Raw genomic sequence first — 18,148 nt, forward strand, 5'->3', positions numbered from 1 at the left:
CCAAGACTTTTCTGCTGTGTGTTGGCCCTGGCTTCCTTGTGTGGTTGTTTGCATGATTTTCATTACTATCAACTTCATGGGAATTTCTAGAGTTAATTCTCAGAGCCACTGCATCTTAGGATAAAACCATAGCATGCCAAATGTCTCCTAGTTTGGTGGCCTGTCTCACTTCTGTCTACCTGGTCCCCCTTTTCAAGCATTGACTCCTAGATTCTCTTTGTAGATCAATAGATGGTCACAACTGCCATGAGCTCACAACAATTTATAGTTTGTGACTAAAGGCTTCAGGATTTTTCAACAATTCTCGCTCTCACATATTCTTCTTCTGTACACACACCCTTTTCTCTTTCTTCTTTCTTTCTTTCTTTCTTTCTTTCTTTCTTTCTTTCTTTCTTTCTTTCTTTCTTTCTCTCTCTCTCTCTCTCTCTTTCTTTCTTTCTTCTTTCTTTTTCTTTTTTTGAGAGAGAAAAAGAGAGCAAGAGAATGAGGAAAGGAGAGACAGAGGGAGAGGGAGAGAGAGAGAATCTTAAGCAGGTTCCACACCTGGTTGTGGAGCCCAACATAGGGCTCAATCTCATGACCCTGAGATCATGACCTGCACCAAAATCAAGAGTCATACACTTAACTAACTGAGCCACCCAGGTGCCCCTACACACACACACTCTGCTTCAATGGGCAGCCACCTTCCAACATCATTAATAGCTTCAATTTGTTATTTATCTACAAAGTTCCTGATACTGTACTAGGTGTTTGATGTTATTTCTAGATATTGGTACAGCTAAGGAAGTGGAAGAGCCAGAATTTCAATCCACCTGTCTTAGGGTGTTCTGTCCTCACTTATCCATAGAGCATCAGTTACACCACTCTGTAGCCTAGAATACCCAAAACTCTTGAACTAAATTTTCATAGCACTACTCAGATTTCATTTCTCCCATGAAAACTTCCTATAAGCATGCAGTGTCAGCAATGAGTCAAAATTGGCCTAGAATCAGAATTTTTTTTGAACTGGAAGGATTCTTAGAGGTCATCTCTTTAACTCCCTCTTTTTACAGATGAGAGAACTAAAGCTTTAAAAGCTAGATGCTTTCCTAAGGATCGCCAGACTTTGGCTGATGGAAGTGCCCCAGGATCCCTATGCTGCTTCTGAGCAAATGCTCACTGGGTACCAGGAGCACTCAGGGTCTGGGGAGGGCCCTGTGAGAGCTGCAAGCCCTTCCTACCTCCCTCATTCCTTGGCATTATCCATGTCTGATTTCCAAATACTGCTAGTTGGTTGTGATGATATGATCTAAATAAGATTTTCTGCCCAAATGCAATCTGGCTAACCTTTTTGCAATTTGCCTTTGCCAGATCCCAGGAGATGTCTGAGGGGAAATTAATAATGAAGTTGATTTTCTTAAAGATTAAAACCAGATCGCTGCATTTCAGCTCAGTTTTGAAAATTTTCCAGATTTTCCAGATTTTTTCCTTATTTATGAACACACCACTTTCAAAACTACACGAGCAACCAGGAGATGGGTGTTAAAATGGACCTGTATGACAACTAATAGGAATCTTATGCTATGCACGCTCCAAGATATCTGTGAAGTTGAGCATAGACTATACCCCAAACAGGGATTTTTTTCCCCCATCTTCTCTGTAATTTGAGGTTACATGGTTAAATAGTAAACAACTCACAGCTGCGAAAAGGAAGCTGGAGACAGACTATAATTTCACATCAAACACAATTCCAAAGAGGTCTGTAATTTGTGAAAACGGTACCGTTACTCTGATTCTTTCCTTATATAGACCCTTCTCTTTAACACAAACCTCCATAAAGAATTCCTTAGCACCTCAGTGAAAGACCCAAAGAAGAATTTAACATTTGCCCACAGGCCCTCAATCTCGCCATTTTGGTCAAGTGCTTGACCATAACAGACACCACCAGAAGGTTCAGGGACAGTCTTAAACTAAGCAAAGTGAAAAAGAAGATATTTCTGATGGTCTTTAGTTACCAATAAACCTGGTCAGACAATTGTGCCTGTGCTTTGTCAGAGTACAGCTCACCTGTGCATGAGAGACGTGGCCTGAAATTTATCAGAGTAGAGGAGGTTGGCATTTAAAAAATACCCAAATGAGGCAATTTTATGGCTTAGAGTTTTAATAGAAAAGATCCTAACAGTTAACGAGGTTTCAAAATATTCCCCTCCTCTTCAGATTCCAGGGTTATGCTCCGCTAAATCCACTGGAGATGGTTTGGAATAAATGACATGAATTGAGAAGCCAAGGCAATTGGAAGCTAATGATGTGGAACACACTTTAGCAGTGCTGCACTACCGTGAGGGCCGTGGCCTTTTCCGTGTCAACACCGAACATTCGAGTGGAGCCTCAGAGGCACTGAGGCTGCCCCACTGCTGGGACTGGGGTGGGTTAGGAGGGGGAAACAGACTCCCTCTGAGCCAACGTGGAGACACAGTCATCTCTTCTCCACTCAGGGTTAGTGACAGTATGGCTAGGACAAAGCAGGGCATTTTTCCTCTTCCAAATTTCTTGAAGATTCAGATACATCTTGAAAGGGGGAAATCCTAAAAATGATGAGGAAATGGAGTTGGTGCTGGCAGAGGCAGAGCAGAGGGGAAGCCAGGGAGAGCTCTCTCCAGCTGGCCCTGGGGAGCAGATGAGTGAGCCAGCAGGGCTCTCAGGAAGCCGGGAGGGATGCCTGCAAGGGAGCCTTTAAAACTGAGTCTGAGGGAGTGGCATTTCAATATGAGACAATTTTCCTTGCTATCTATTTTTAAAAAGAATATCAAATCACCCCCAAGACAGTCCAGAGCCAATTAAGCTGCTTTTCTTCATCTTCAAAGCCCTGGAGGAGACAGACCTCAAAATTTAACTACCTGTTTTTTTGTGGGTTTTTTTTTTTTTTCTCCTTTTTCCAAAGCAGGAAAAAGCCCTGCTGTAGCCAAAATGATAAGGAATTCTTCAGATTGGGGTGGGGGTGGAGGGTATCCAGGTCAACATTTATATTTAAAAAGCCAATGCAAAACATAGCAAAATAAAACCTCTTTAAGCTAATCTGATTTTCAAACCAAGAACCAACTAATCTCTTTCTGGAAAGTTCACCATGTGGAATTCCAACTGTAACTAGAAGTCCTAGGGCTTCTAGTTACAGACTAAGAGGCTTGCAACGACAGAAATTCATTGTCTCACAATTCTGGAGGCTAGAAGTCTAAAACCAAGCTGTCAGCAGGACCGTGCTCGCTCCCAAACCTTGCAGGGAAGAATCTGTTTCAGGCCTCCCTCCCAGCTTCTGTGGCTTCAGACTCTCTTTGGCTTGTAGATGCTGGCTGTCTTCTGCAAGTCTTCACATCATCTCGGTTCTCTGTCGCCTCTGTCCACATTTCCCGTTTGCATGGGGACACCTGTCATATAGGATTAGAGCCCCCTCTCTGCCTCATTTTGACTGGATTACATTTATAAAGGCCTTATCTCCAAATAAGGTCACTGAGGTACTGGGCGTTAGGACTTCAACGTAGCTCTTTCAGGAGGACACAGTCCCACCCATAACAGGGTTTTTGGTGGCAGCGTAGTCGGGGAACATGGCACGGTTGCCTCTCCTAATTCCACTGGAAGTTGTGACCACCCTGAGCACAAACCCTGCACCTTCCCAGAAGCTCCCCCAGAACTGAAATCCCCACAGGCCTTGAGATTGTTCACATTGAACCCTCACTCATAGTTTTTGAACTCAACGTAGGGAAGATTTTTCTTTTTCCTAAGACAACCATCTTCCATTTTAAAAGAAAAATTAGTAGAAACACAGGGATTTCCATTTAAATGTGGCATATTAAACATGAACTTAAAAAAAGATTTTATTTGAGAGAGAGAGAGGGAGCAAACAGAAGCAGGGGAGGGGTAAAGGAAAAGGGAGAAGCAAGCTCCTGGCTGAGCAGGGAACCCTACTGGGGGCTCTATCCCAGGACACTGGGATTATGACCCCAGCCGAAGGCAGACACTTAACCCACTGAGCCACCCAGGCGCCCCTACTCGTTAACTTTTTGATGTGCTCGTTTTCCCAAACCCTGCTAAGATAACAGTAAGACAATAAAAATTATTTTTAAAATATGAATTATGATTCCAACTGTATGCATTCTAGAGAGGGGGAACCTGTGAAGAAGTGAAAGGGTCAGTGGCCAGGGGCCAGGGGAGAGAAGGAGACAGGGGCAGGGCCCAGGGGGTGTTTAGGGCAGTGAGACTGCTCTGTGTGACGCCTAACGGCGGATACATGTCATTATACATTTGTCCAAACCCGCAGCGGGTACAGCACCAAGAGTGAACTTGGAGGGAAACTGTGCACTTAGGTGGTGATGCTGTGTGGACGCAGGCTCATCCGTTGTGACAAAGGTACCGTGGTGCTGGGGAGGCTGACAACCAGGGAGGCTGCGCATGCGTCGGGGCAGGGCTGTGGACCTGCTCAATCTTGCGGGGAGTCTAAAATAGTTTAGGTATTAAAAAAATACTAATGGACCCCTCCCCCAAGCCCAGGAGCACAAAAAGGAGGGAAATTGTAAGGGTCATTTTGAAGATTCAAAGCAAAGGTGTGATGAGTGGTGTAGGGGGAGCTGCCCCTCAGTGCAGGAGGATCCTGACAAAAGTCTCCCTCCGTGTGCTTCCCTTGTGTGCAGGAAGAGGAGAGTGTGCAGGCCCCGGGCGTGGGCCAGGCCCCCGAGAGCCTTCAGAGCCCGGGGGCACGGCGTGCCAGCTGTCGCTCTGAGCTGGGGTATCCGTCCCTGCCCCGCAGCGAAGCCCTCTGCTCCACGCCTGGGCCCTGGACGGCGGTGGGGGCGTGAGCCCAGCCCCGAGTCCCGAGGTGCAGTAGGGGAAGAAGCCAAAGAGGTCTCATCGCTCAGTCAGCGGACCCATGGTCCCTCCGCTTTGAATGTCCCCTCCCCGCAGCTCAGGAGGCGTGTCCCCGAGGCCTCGGGCTCTGCGGAGGGGGAGGGGGGCAGCTGGGGCCCGGGCCCTGCCTATTGCCTCCAGGGCAGCCTTCCCGGGGCCTGAGGCAGAGGGTGCTGCTCCTCCTCCTCTCTGCCTTCCTCCTCTTCATTTTGTGAACGGATAACCATTGACACACATCAGAATCCAAGCACTGTAAAAAAAAAAAAAAAATGTATATATATATATATATATATATTAGAAAGTCTGGGTCCTCTCTCTTTCGCCTTCCAGCCCATTCTCCTGTCCCCCTACAGATAACTATTTCTCTGGGGTTTGGGCATCTTTTTTTGTTTGGTTGGGTATTTATTTATTTATTTATTTATGAGAGACACAGAGAAGCAGAGACACAGGCAGAGGGAGAAGCAAGAGGAGGGGCAGAGGGAGAGGGAGAGAGAGAATCTCAAGCAGACTCCCCGCTGATCATGGAGCCCAACACCGGGCTTGTTCTCATGACCCTGAGATCATAACCTGAGCGGAAACCAAGTGTTGGGCACTCAACCCACTGAGCCACCCAGGCATTCCAACCCTTTCTCTTTGGATGAGTTGCTCAGCATCGTTCTACCTACAGTTCCTCATCTCTAAGGTGGAGATAATAATAGTACTTATCTAACAGGATGGGGATGAGTATAAAGTTAGTACATGCAAATACCTGCTGTTAACTCTTTCTACCTCACTAGAACGTAAGCTGACTGAGGGCAAAACTTTCTTCTATTTTGGGTAATTTCGTGCCCCAGAGCCTCATGTGGGGCTGGCATGTGGTGAGTGCTCATGAAAATATTTGTGGCATGAATGAATAATAATAACAAATAACAGCATGGCATGGGTTTGTACAGTAGCAAAGTAGGAAGAGCAGCAACTCTACAGAAATAATGGCAAGGGATTTATGGTTAACGTCTGAACTGAAGCACTTACAAAGGAAGAACTCAGTGATTGGCAAATCAACCCTATATAAAGGAGATAGATCCCTGCCCCTGGGTTTGGAAGAGCACATGGCACATAGAAAATCAGAACTAGGGTGACAAAAGAAGAGTGACCTTTTCCTTGATCACTCATGGATAAAGACACCAACTTCCTAGTGAAGAGGGAATAGATGTTAAGAACAAGACAATGTTCCAGTTTCTCAAATATTAGAGGACAACCAATGGGCCATAGCTACATCTCTTTCTGCAGTTCCATACGCCCATCTGGAAACTTCCGTTTCCCTATCCTGTGGTTCTCAGGTGCCTTGTTGCCCTGACCCCTCACCCTCAGTCACTTTCTGGTTGTGGTAACACACAGTTCTGGACAGCAGAGTCTGCATCACGCGGCCAGTGGAGAGAACAGCAGGAGTTCTAGAAACCACACTTTTATGAACACCACCTAACAAGCGGTAGCTGTCATAGTAACTACCTGACATGCTTCACACTAGGTTGACTCACAGGTGACTCATGCTGAGTCACTAAACTCCTCAGTCCTCTGCACGGAGACTTCTTTCAAGTCAGACACCTGCCTCTTAGGTCCAGAAGAACGAAATGTCTTAGTGGGTCAGTGCAATAATTTTTTTGGAAAATTATATTCATATTTTTCCATTACAAAAGTACGATTATGTAACTAAAAACTTAAGAAAAGGAATCATCTATGATCCTGCCACCTTTCTGCAATCACTGTTAATGTTTTAGGAAATTTTATGGCAGGTTTCCTCCATGTCTCTAGAGAGGTCCACGAATTTAATTTTATAAACTTATTGTCTTCTTTTCAGTGAATTTAGCATTTTCCCATCACTTGTAATGACTGAATAATATTCCTTACTGGGAATTTACACAATTTACTTAACCATTATCACCCTATCATTAAATATTTAAAATGTTTACTGTTTCTTCATGCTAATAAGTAGTGCCATAATAAACATAGTCTTGAGGGTAGATTTTTCAGGATTTAGGATTATTTACTTTGGCAAATTCCCAGAGGCAGACTGGCTTACACACTGCAATAAAGAAGAGATTGACTTTTTTACCAGGGACCAGCAGGCTTAGCTGTTTTGCAAGAAAATCAAGTTACTTATTTTTAAGTAGACCCTAAAGCAGTTATTATTTAAAATATTTTTTTCAAAAAGCAAATATTCTTAGGGAAGCCAGCGATGAGGCAAAATGCAACGCATTGGAGAGCCAAGCCTTGTGGAGCAGGTTGCTGGCCTCACTCCTGCCTGGCAAGCAAATGAAGTGATAGAATAAATGTGCCTTTTTCTCTCTTATTACTCTGAGATCTTTCATCTGTGCCCCATGTCAACTTGCAGAGGGAGGAGAACTGAGTGCTCCTATGAGCCCACCGCCCAGCTCAGCCCTCCCTCATCTTATTTTCAATAGCCCCCTTCTGTCCTGTTAGCCTAGTGGCCAGAGGACAGGATTGCCCGGCCGCTGGAATTCTGCCTCCAACGCACGAAGTCCTGGGGATCAAATTGCCCTTCCCCTGACCTGCTCATCCCTCCCAGATCTGCCACGAGGCCAAGGAGCTGGCACCTCATTAGTCCACTGAAGCATTAGGTAGAAAATCTGGGCTGCAGAAAAAGCCCATCACTGCGATCATCAGGGATGGTTTGTAATGACTTGGGAGTTCCCTTCACTGACTGGCCACGGAAATGAACACGGAGCTGGGGGCTGGGAACGAGCTGTCCTGCAATCTGTTCCTCTAAGAATAGAACCCCACCGGCTCCATTCTTCCTCTTCAGTCTGGCTTTTCATCTTGGGGTATCTGACATCCCCCTCAAAAAAAAAAAAAAACCCTCTTAGGCCCCTTGACACTGTCCCCTTCGCAAGTATTTTATTTTGAAAAGAGGAAATGGCTAACTTCTGGTCTGCATGGGTCCCATTATCTAAAAGAAGCGGGCAGGACGGGCGAATGCGGGAGAAACTTTAGTCCACCTGTGATTTACAGACCCAGTGCGGTGTGGTCTGCGGTCTTGCAAACCTTCCTGCTCTGTGCTTTTATGTCTGTTTTGGGGGACACGAAAGGTGGGGGGAAGTAGGGAGGAGGCAGATCGGGGGCAGTAAGATGCTTAATTGTCTCCCACTGAGCATCTGTGCAGGCTTAGGTCCACCAGGATAGTCTTCTGCTGAATCTGAACTCCCAGGGTGATGTATTAGGAGGTGGGGCCTTTGGGAGGTGATTAGGTCATGAGGATGGAGCCCTCAGGAATGGGATTAGTGCCCTTGTAAAGAGAATCCAGAGAGTTCCCTTGCTCCTTCTGCCCTGTGAGGACACTGAGACAATGGCCATCTCTGACCTAGGAAACAGGCTCTCTTGGGACACGGAATCTATTGGAGCCTTGATTTTGGACTTTCCAGCCTCCAGACTGTGAGAAATAAATATTCACTCTTTAAGCCACCCAGTCTATGGTAGTTTGGGTATAGCAGCCCAAGCCGACTAAGTCAGACACTTAATCCCATTGCTTGTTGCCTAAACCCCGCGGATGCAGGGCTGTGTTCCCCGGGACAGTGGCATCGTATGAAAGGTCACGGGTTGGATTAGGAAACTGAGTTCCTTCTCTGCTTCTAATGCCTGGCACAGCCTCAGGGAAATCACTCGGACCTTCTGAGTTTGGGATGCCTCTCCTGTAAGACACCTCTCACGGTACCTCGGATGTGTGGCATCAAAGTTCTGTTGGAACTGTAACAGCCTGCAATTCTGTGAAGCCAGTTGTTCATCGCACAACAGACTTAATTCTAGAGGCCACACGCAATCCAGCAGCTCATACCATTTTCCACAGAAAGAAAGAAAAGCACCACTGCTGCTCGTTTCTGTTCCTGACAACGAGTCACATTTTATCTCGTTGTAATAACAGAGCAGTCATTTCTGCACTTCTTTGTGGACTGTCATGTCGGGGTGGGGGGTGGCGAAGACTCTGGTGATGTAGCTCCTCCTGGGAGGAGGGACCTTCCCCAGGGAACACCTGTCAACAAAAAACATGGTGTTTCATTCTGCTGCTATTTACAGCTTGTGGGCCTTTCTCTCCCTACGGCTCCATGCTTTTGAGATTCTGGTTGCATTCGACAGACATTACATTAAATCCCCACAGAGAGCAAATACAAGGTACCCGCTGCACACATTACAGTGAGGCCATGCTGGGCAAGCAGATGGGCTTTCTCATCTCCTGAGGACCTGAGGTCCGGCACCAGGCAGGGCCCCAAGCTGGCTGGCACTAACTCCCACCTGCCTTGCCTGAGTCAGGTCTGGAAATGGCATCTGCCTTCCAGTTAGAGAAAGTAAATACATTCTAGCATTTTTCCCTTGTCATGTCAGGGTACATTTTCAAGTCTTCTGGAAAAAGAATATTTCATCATGAACATAAGGTGAATGAATGCATGCAACTTTGATTCCAAAACCAGCTCCATTGGGGCTATCCATCCTCCCTTGGCTCATGCCACCAAAAGAGAAAGGCTTGGATTTCAGAATTCTACGAATTCCACTGCCTGTTAGGTTGCTCACAAATTGCCGGGCTATCTACCAAGGGAGGGCTGGGGTTTAAAGCATCTTTTATTGGCTGCCAGCCACAGTTTCACATACTATTGGAATTCAATATTAGCAATGACTTCTTGGAGACAGGAAGTGTCTGAAATTGCCCTGTCTAGAAAAATGAGGGTCGATGGATTTCTTAATAAATATGGAGAGTGAGGACTTCTGTGAATCCATGCTGACTAATGCTGAATGGTAATTAAATTGAATGTGTTCTTGGTTTTTCTTTTTCTTTTTTTTTTTTTTTGTTCTTGGTTTTTCAAAGCCAAGTCAGAACAACCTATAAACCAAATGTTTTCTCGTGAGAGGTGGAATTGTAAAAGCTTGCCAGAGCCAGCTCTTGCTGGGAAGTGAGCTAGTGACTCTTTAAACTCATTCACTTTCTCCCTGGAGCTGCTTGTTTCATACTTGTTATCTTGGAGATAGAAACAGAGCTGCTAAGAGGACTTGACTTTGGTTTCTTTAAAACTATTAGAGATTAGGGTGTGCCCGTATATTCCTCAAACAGTATTGAGTGGCTATCATGCAGAAGTCCTATGGATACAATAGGCAAGACAGGCTCAGTTTCTGTCATCTTAGATTTAGTCTGGAGGTGATAACACAGTACGATCATCACTAGCCTGGGATGCTATAGGAGCTTCTGGAGACAAAGCTCCCCAAAGGAAGTGAGGTGATATCTAAGGTAATACCTGAGGGATGCAGAATAAGGCAGGTATGTTTGTGTTCCATGCAGAAGGAACCATACACTACAAAGTTGCAGTAATCAAAATGGTATGATTTTGACACAAAAACAGACACACAGATCAATAGAACAGAAGAGAGAGCCCAGAAATAAATCCATGGTTATATGGTCAATTAATCTACGACAAAGGGCACAAGAACTTGCAATGGGAAAGAGAGTCTCTTCAATAAATGGTGTTGGGAAAACTGGACAGCCATATGCAAAAGAAAGAAACTGGACCATTTCTTGGATCATTCACAAAGTAAATCAAAAGGGATTAAAGATTTAAATGTAAGACCTGAAACCATAAAATTCCTAGAAGAAAACAGGCAGTAAGCTCTTTGATATCGGTCTTCACAGTATTTTGTGGAGGGGCGTGGAGTCAGTCTCCTCAGGCAAGGACAACAAAAGCAAAAATAAACAAATAGGACTACAACAATCTAAAAAAATTTTGCACAGTGAAGGAAACCATCAACAAAATGAAAAGGCAGCTTACTGCATGAGAGAAAATATTCACAGATGACAAATCTCATAAGGGGCTAATCTCACAAATATATATATATATATAAACACATACAACTCAATATCAAAAAACAACCCACCTGATTTGAAATGGGCAGAGGGCCTGACTAGACATTTTTCCAAAAAAAAAAAAAAAAAAAAAAAAGACATACCAATGATCAACAGATGCATGAAAAGATGCTCGGGCAGCCCAGGTGGCTCAGAGGTTTAATGCTGCTTTCCGCCCGGGGTGTGATCCTGGAGACCCGGGGTCGAGTCCCATGTCGGGCTCCTTGCCTGGAGCCTGCTTCTCCCTCTGCCTGTGTCTCTGCCTCTCTCTGTGTGTCTCTCATGAATAAATAGATAAAATCTTAAAAAAAAAAAGAAAAGAAAAGATACTCAACATCACTGATGATCAGGGAAATGCAAATCAAAACTACAATGAGATATCCCCTCACACCCGTCAGGATGGTTAGTTTCAAAAAGACAAGAAATAAGTGTTGGTGAGGGTGTGGAGAAAGGAACCCTCATGTGCTGTTGGTGGGAATGCAAACTGGCGCAGCCACTGTGGAAAACAGTATGGAGGCTCCTCAAAAAACTAAAAATAGAAATATTATATGATTCAGCAATTTCACTTCTAGCTATTTACCTCAAGAAAGCAAAAGCCAATTTGACGTGTGCACCACTATGCTCATTGCAGTGTTATTTATCATCGACAAGATATGAAAGTAACAATTTCCATTGATAGATGAATGGCTAGGGGAGTTGTAGTCAGTATGTGTCTGTATGTATGTGGATGTGTACATACACATACACACACAATAGGCTATTACCAGGCCATAAAAAAGAATGAAATCTTGTTATTTGTGACAACATGGATGCACCTAGAGGGTATTATGCTAAGTTAAATAATGAGGATTCTAAAAAACAAGACAAATGAGTCAGTTAAGCATCTGACTCTTGGTTTCCACTCAGGTCATGATCTTCCGGGCTGGTATCCCTGCTCAGCGGGGAGTCGGCTTCCCCTCTGCCCCCGCCACCCCCCTGCTCATGCACTCACTCTCTCTCTCAAATAAATAAGTAAATAAATAAATCTTAAAAAATAAAAATAAACAAGACAAATGAATAAACAAAACAAAACAGACTCATCCATACAGAGAAAAAATAGAAGGTTGCCAGAAGGGAGGAGTTTGAGGTGGGGGATGGACAAAATAGGTGAAGATGATTAAAAGGTACAATCTTCCCACTGTAAAATAAATAAGACTGAGGGATGTAATGTACAGCACAGGGAATATAACAACTTTGTATGGTGACAGATGGTAACTAGGCTTATTGTGGTGACCATTTTGTGACATGCACAAATGTTGAATCACTATGTTGTACACCTGTAACCAATACAATATTGTATGTCAGTTATTTTAAAATTTTTTAAAAAATAAAGGAAAACAGGAAATCCAGATGTCTGTGTAAAATCTCCCAATATTTAAATATTGACAAAAAATTCAAATGTGTGTAAGGCGTGTGTTAGGCCAAATCAAATAGTCTTGGTTATTTCTGCTCAACAGCCTATTTGTGACCTCTCAGTGGGTGTTTTTTATTTTGATTTTTTTTAATCATTTCATCACTTGGATTTTTTTCTTTTTGTTCTTGTTTTAACTGTTTTCATTTCAGTTTTTCATTTTTGGAAGTAGGGGATTGTGGTAGGTATCTTCTATTATCCTCATGCAAATCCATTTTCCATCTTTCTCCACCTTGATCTGTGTGCTCGGAACAGTAACAGCCTCTCCTGCTCAGTGGCTTCCATTAAGGCACACTGGCAGGGTTCAAGGGTAGGGAAGAAAGAGAGTTGAGAACACATATCCCCTCTAGGTCTCCCCCGCGCCCCTGGCTCTGCTGATCTTTCTACAAGAGCAGGCTCAGGTCAGGCAGCTTTGCTATAGCCACCCTCTCCAGGCTCTGGAATCTGCTCCCTCCTCTTGGCCTTTCTAGGGCATGTGAGCTGAGGAGGCTTGAGACCTTCACCATAACCCGTTGTTCTCCTTCAACCTTGTCCAAAACTTTGTGAATGGCCCCTTCACTAAACTCTCATTAATTACGTACTTTGAGGGTCCCATTTGCATCCTGTGAGATCTGTGACTCATAAACTATCAAGTGATTCAAAGCAGAACATGGGAAAATGGGAGAATCATTTTTACGAACTGAATATAAATAAGAACATTGGTTTCAGATGATGGGTGTTGGTAGTACAGTTGGGAAACCACTGCCACTCCAACACAAATTGGGTGAGTTTCTAGATTCTCATGTAATCCAGCCAAGTTCATGTCACATGACATGACTTTGAACCCTTGGTTTAAAGCAGCCCATGGTATTTTCTTTTTTTCTTTTTTTTTTTTTTAATTTTTATTTATTCATGATAGTTACAGAGAGAGAGAGAGGCAGAGACACAGGCAGAGGGAGAAGCAGGCTCCATGCACCGGGAGCCCGATGTGGGATTCGATCCCGGGTCTCCAGGATTACGCCCTGGGCCAAAGGCAGGCGCCAAACCGCTGCGCCACCCAGGGATCCCCCATGGTATTTTCATGTAGAAGAGTGTTCATCCCATATGGACATTATTATTTCCAACATGGAAAGTTCGCCCTTCCTGTGAAGTGAGGCATTTCACAGAAGCCTCACTTACCTGTTCTCATGACTGACTATCTCCATCTCCTTTGTTGACTTCTTCTCTTTGGCCCCTTCATCGAAACATAATTTGGGTACTTTCTAGGCAGCATAGAGTAGTGGCTAGGAGCAATTGCAACACAAATTCATCTGTGCTGGAGACTCAGATCTTATCATTTTCCCCAGATAGCTGCACACACACCATTTCACTTCGTGTCAACTTCCTCCAAACGCAGACCTCATAAGGGTGGCAGAGGGGATTCAATAAGAAAATCTAAAGAAAGCACTTAACATTGCTCCTGGCACAGAGGGTGCCAATAAATGGAAGAGATTATTAACAGATCAACCCCTGTTGCCTGGGAAGCTGCTAACTGTTAGCAGTTCGTGTGTTAATGTGAACATCTGTCCATTTACAGTACACAATGAGCTTGTCTAGTGTAATGACCCTGAAGCAATGCACAATTCTAAATCACCCTCTGGATCATCAAAGCAAAATTGAGTTCAATATATTTCTATTGTTTTTTTTTAATTTAAAAAAATATATACTTTTTAAGATTTTATTTATTCATGAGAGAGAGAGAGAGAGGCAGAGACACAGGCAGAGGGAGAAGCAGGCTCCACGCAGGGAGCCCAACGTGAGACTCGATCCCAGGTCTCCAGGATCACGCCCTGGGCCAAAGGCGGCACTAAACCACTGAGCCACCCAGGCTGCCCTATTTTTATTGTTCCCACGTTTTGATAATTCCTGCCACGTTATCTGCCTCTAGTCCCTGATACTCCTCCAGCTTTGTGTTTCTGGAAGATTCTGAGATGACATCTGCAAATCCCATTAGCAGTTTGCAATTAGAGTTCCTTCACATCTGGAGACCGAAGCTCATTGAAAGTAGGGTATTGTTTGCTTCTCTTTTCATTGATGAGGGACTGCACCTCCCGTTCTACGTACCGGCTTCAGTGAGAAGCCTGTTATCCCAATGTACTCTTAACTTGCCAGGATAACAAATTTCACCTTAAAATCGGTATGTCCTTCATTGGGACCATAGGGCCAAATGTGCTGATTTGTAAGAAAGGAAGCGTGAAAGTAGGAATGATTCAAACCCAATAAAGCTGACACAGAGTAAAAGGGAAAATACTGAACCCTTTCTCTGTAGCCATTGCTAACTTTGTATTTAATGCAAAACTTGATTCTCTTTTAAAAATGGAATTATATATTCTATACCCACCTCTCAAATAATTCTACCTCTTAGGCTCTTAGTCAGGGGTGGGGTGGTACAAACAGCCAGAAATTTGGATGATAGCCTGGCTGTCCCTGTCCTGTTGCATGGCTCTCAGTTCCTTAACTTCTAAGTTTCACAATGAAAATCAGCAATGTTTTAGCTGGCGTTTGTTGAATATTTACTGTGAGCAGGCACTTTATGAAGAGTGTCACTTCAATCCCCCAAACAGACCTATGAAACGGAAGCTGTTGCTGTCATTCCTGATGAGACAGTGAGACCAGCAGAGGTTAGCGTGGCTGGGCGTAGAAGCCCAGAAGTCCCGTGGGCACATGGCAGGTGAGGTCAGGAAGGTCACACGGCAGAGTCAACACCTGATGAGGTGCAGAGAAGCCACCTACCAGCTCAAGGGAGGTGGTTCTTAGCAGTGGGCAGGCCTGGCAGGACGCCTTAGCAGGAAGGAAAGGAAGGAGGGAGACCAGGGAGAAGGGCCAAGCATACAGAGATCCTGAGACAGGAATGTCCTTGACACATCTGAGAAACTGTGAGGGGGCCAGTTTGGCCAGGGGGGAGCAGTGCTCAGCGAAATTGGCAAGGCCTGGTCTTTGCATCTTGTGGGCTTCCATAAAGATTTCCTATTTTATTCTGAATGTGATAGAAAGCTGTTGGAGTTTTGAAACTAGGGATTACTGGGTAAATTGATGTGCTAAACAAGAGAACGTAACTGCTGTGTGATTTGTGTGTAGATGGGTGGCAGAGGAAACGGGCAGATGGTTTGGAGAACTGTCACATGCAGGTGCTATGATGCAGGCTTGGACCAGTGTGGCAGCATCAGAACCAGGATCTGATCTAACAGCAGAGCTGGCAGGGCTTGCTGATGGACAGGAGGGAAAGGTGAGGAAAGACAGGTGCTATGGGGGTCTTCTAGGGTTTGGGCTGAGCAACTGGGTGAATGGAAATCCTATCCACTGGGGTGGGGGAGGAACAGAGAGGTCTGCTTGGGGCACAGGAAGTCTAAGATGGCCATAGATGAACTATGTGGGGACACCAAGTTGGCCAAACCACTTCTCGTGGCTAATTTCATGTCAACTTTGCTGGGCATGGAGCTGAGATTTGACTAAATACCAGTCTGGGTGCTGCTGTGGAGGTGTATTTAAAGATGAGATTAACACTTAGGGATCCCTGGGTAGCTCAGAGTTTTAGTGCCTGCCTTCGGCCCAGGGCGTGATCCCCCAGGATCGAGTCCCGCATCAGGCTCCCTTCATGGAGCCTGCTTCTCCCTTTGCCTGTGTCTCTGCCTCTGTGTCTCTCGTGAATAAATAAATAAAATCTTTAAAAAAAAAAAAAGATAAGGTTAACACTTAAATCAGTAGACTTTGAAGCAGATTACCCTCCCTGCTATGGGTGGGTCTCATCTAATCAGTTGAAGGCCCTGAGAGAAAAGACTGAGGATCTTCACGGGAGAAGGGACTTCTGCGAGCAGATTGCCTTCAGACTCAAGGCTGTAACATCAACTCTGCCCTGGGTCTCCAGCCTTCCAGCCTGTCTTACAGATCTTAGATTTGCCAGGCCCACAGTCACGCAAACTAATTCCTTAAAATCTCTCTCCAAATACGCACACACACACACACACACACACACATGTGCAAACTCATCCTATCGATTCTGTTTCTCTGGAGAATCCAGACTAATACGCCACTCTAAAGCTCAGAGAAAAGAAGCTCAACATAGAAGTTTTGGAGGCATAAATGTATAGATCAGAGTTGTCCAATAGAAATAACGTGTGAGTCATTCAGATAATCTAAAAATTTCTAGTAGTCACATTAAAAACAAGGCATAAAGAATCAGGTGACACTAATTTTCATGAATGTGATTTAATCCAGCAAAGTCAACATTTTCTCATGTCAACTTATAATCAATACGAAAGTACTAATGAGATATTGTACATTTTTGTCCAACCTAGGTCTTCAAGATCCGGTGTGTATTTGCACTGACAGTATGTCTCAGTTTGGATTGGTCACATTTCATGTGCTCAGTAGCCACACTGGCTGGTGGCTGCCACACCAGACAGCGCAGCACACAATGGTACTGAGATCTGTGGGATGGGGCAGGACGGCGTAAGACACAGATGCAGGTGGAGGAGAGGAAAGAACAGAATCAGAGATGGAAATGAAGACTCTCAAATGTTTAGAAGTGAGGCAGAGAAGGAGGATCCAGCAATCGGAGCCTGAGACCAAGTGTCTAATGAGCAAATGAGAAGTGAGAGTGTGGAAGCCTAGAAGCACAAAGGACTTACTGCGTGCCAGGGACTGCAAGCCCCTCACCAGAGGCGGAGGGTGCCGTGTGTCAGCTGTTTGGGTTTACCCACCGAAGACAGAGCCTGCAAAGAAATATTGGAAGGTACAGCAGGTGAGCCCAGCACACACAGGAGTTCATCGCCTTCGCCCAGATCTGGCACACGGCCAAATCATCATGCAGTCTCAATCTGCCCACCCTCAGGGAAACGGGCAAGGCTGCCCAGGAACCCGTCCTTGGCTGCCCTCGGGCTGCTTTGTTTACGCATGGTAGCCTGTCCACTGTGTGCCAGGCACGCACTCGGGGATAGACACGTGGATTACCTATGGCCCAGCCTTCAGGGAGCTCCCAGCTTAGCAAGGAAGAAAGCCAGAATGGAGTTGCATCTCCGGAAGCAGCTAGGTAGATCCTCACATCAACATCAAGAAGAAAATCAAACACAATCAAAATTATTCTTGGGGAAAAAAGATCCCTCGGGGAGGTGGTACGTTGGCATCTGAAATGCAACCTCTCAATAAACACAACATAGCCAGTTTCCCTGCAGCACTGGAACAGATGGCTGCTTCGTGGCTGAGCACCAGAGGAAGCACTTGGCTTGGCTTGTGTTTTGAGGTCATGTTGTATGAAAAATATGTATCGTAGCTTTAAACACTGGTGTGTGAGATGCTCCCAGCAATAGAGGATCCGAACTGGGATACAAATATTCACAGATTCACACCCCCGGGGCATATGTGTAACGTGGTGGGAACGACTGGCAAAAATCACACACTTCACATTGTTTTTTATTAAAAGTTTTCTTTGAGCACCTGCAGTTGAATTCGCTTGAGTTATGACCATACGACAGGACTCAACTGCAAAAAGACCATTATGATGCCATGTGGCAAGGGTGATGTGCTTTCAGGGGAGGTGAAGCAGGTCAAAGATGCAGCAGGAATCCCTGCCCTCGGCTCCCAGAGCCCTAGAGAGGCCGGCAGGGCTTCCCGACTTTGCCTAGGCGAACAGTGAAGTGAAAGGAGAGCTGCGCTGTTTTGGGCTCAACCCCAACTTGCTTCTGGTCATAAAGGGAAGGAGCGGGAGAGGCCCCGCTCCTGGAGGCCCCCTCTAAGGGCCTGCAAGGGAAGGAGGAGGCAGAGACCCAGCCACACTGGCCTCTGTAGAGAAGGTTCCGGTCCTGCCTCTGCCCACTCTCCGTGCCCTTCCTCCCTGGAGCCCCCCTGAAGACTCGGTGCCAGGCTGCCTGCTCAAGTCCAACCAGTCACTCACCCCAGCCCGGGTGGAGCCTTCCCCAGGCAGCTCCGTT

The 18,148-nt window shown here is 45.3% G+C and overlaps 1 long non-coding RNA gene across 1 annotated transcript in view; it reads right to left on the reverse strand.

Annotated features, from left to right (window-relative positions):
- Window positions 1-3,772: 3,772 nt before the first annotated feature.
- LOC140615794 (uncharacterized) overlaps window positions 3,773-18,148 on the reverse strand; it is a 31,721-nt gene continuing 17,345 nt past the window's right edge. Inside the window, exons 5-7 of the long non-coding RNA XR_012016270.1 lie at window positions 10,858-11,054; window positions 8,585-8,899; window positions 3,773-5,125 (exon numbers count right to left, since the gene is read on the reverse strand). This is a non-coding gene — a long non-coding RNA (uncharacterized lncRNA). The remainder of the gene's footprint in view (window positions 5,126-8,584; window positions 8,900-10,857; window positions 11,055-18,148) is intronic.

Source organism: Canis lupus, chromosome 24 (genome assembly GCF_048164855.1).
Source record: "Canis lupus baileyi chromosome 24, mCanLup2.hap1, whole genome shotgun sequence".
In the NCBI taxonomy this organism is placed as follows: domain Eukaryota; kingdom Metazoa; phylum Chordata; class Mammalia; order Carnivora; family Canidae; genus Canis; species Canis lupus.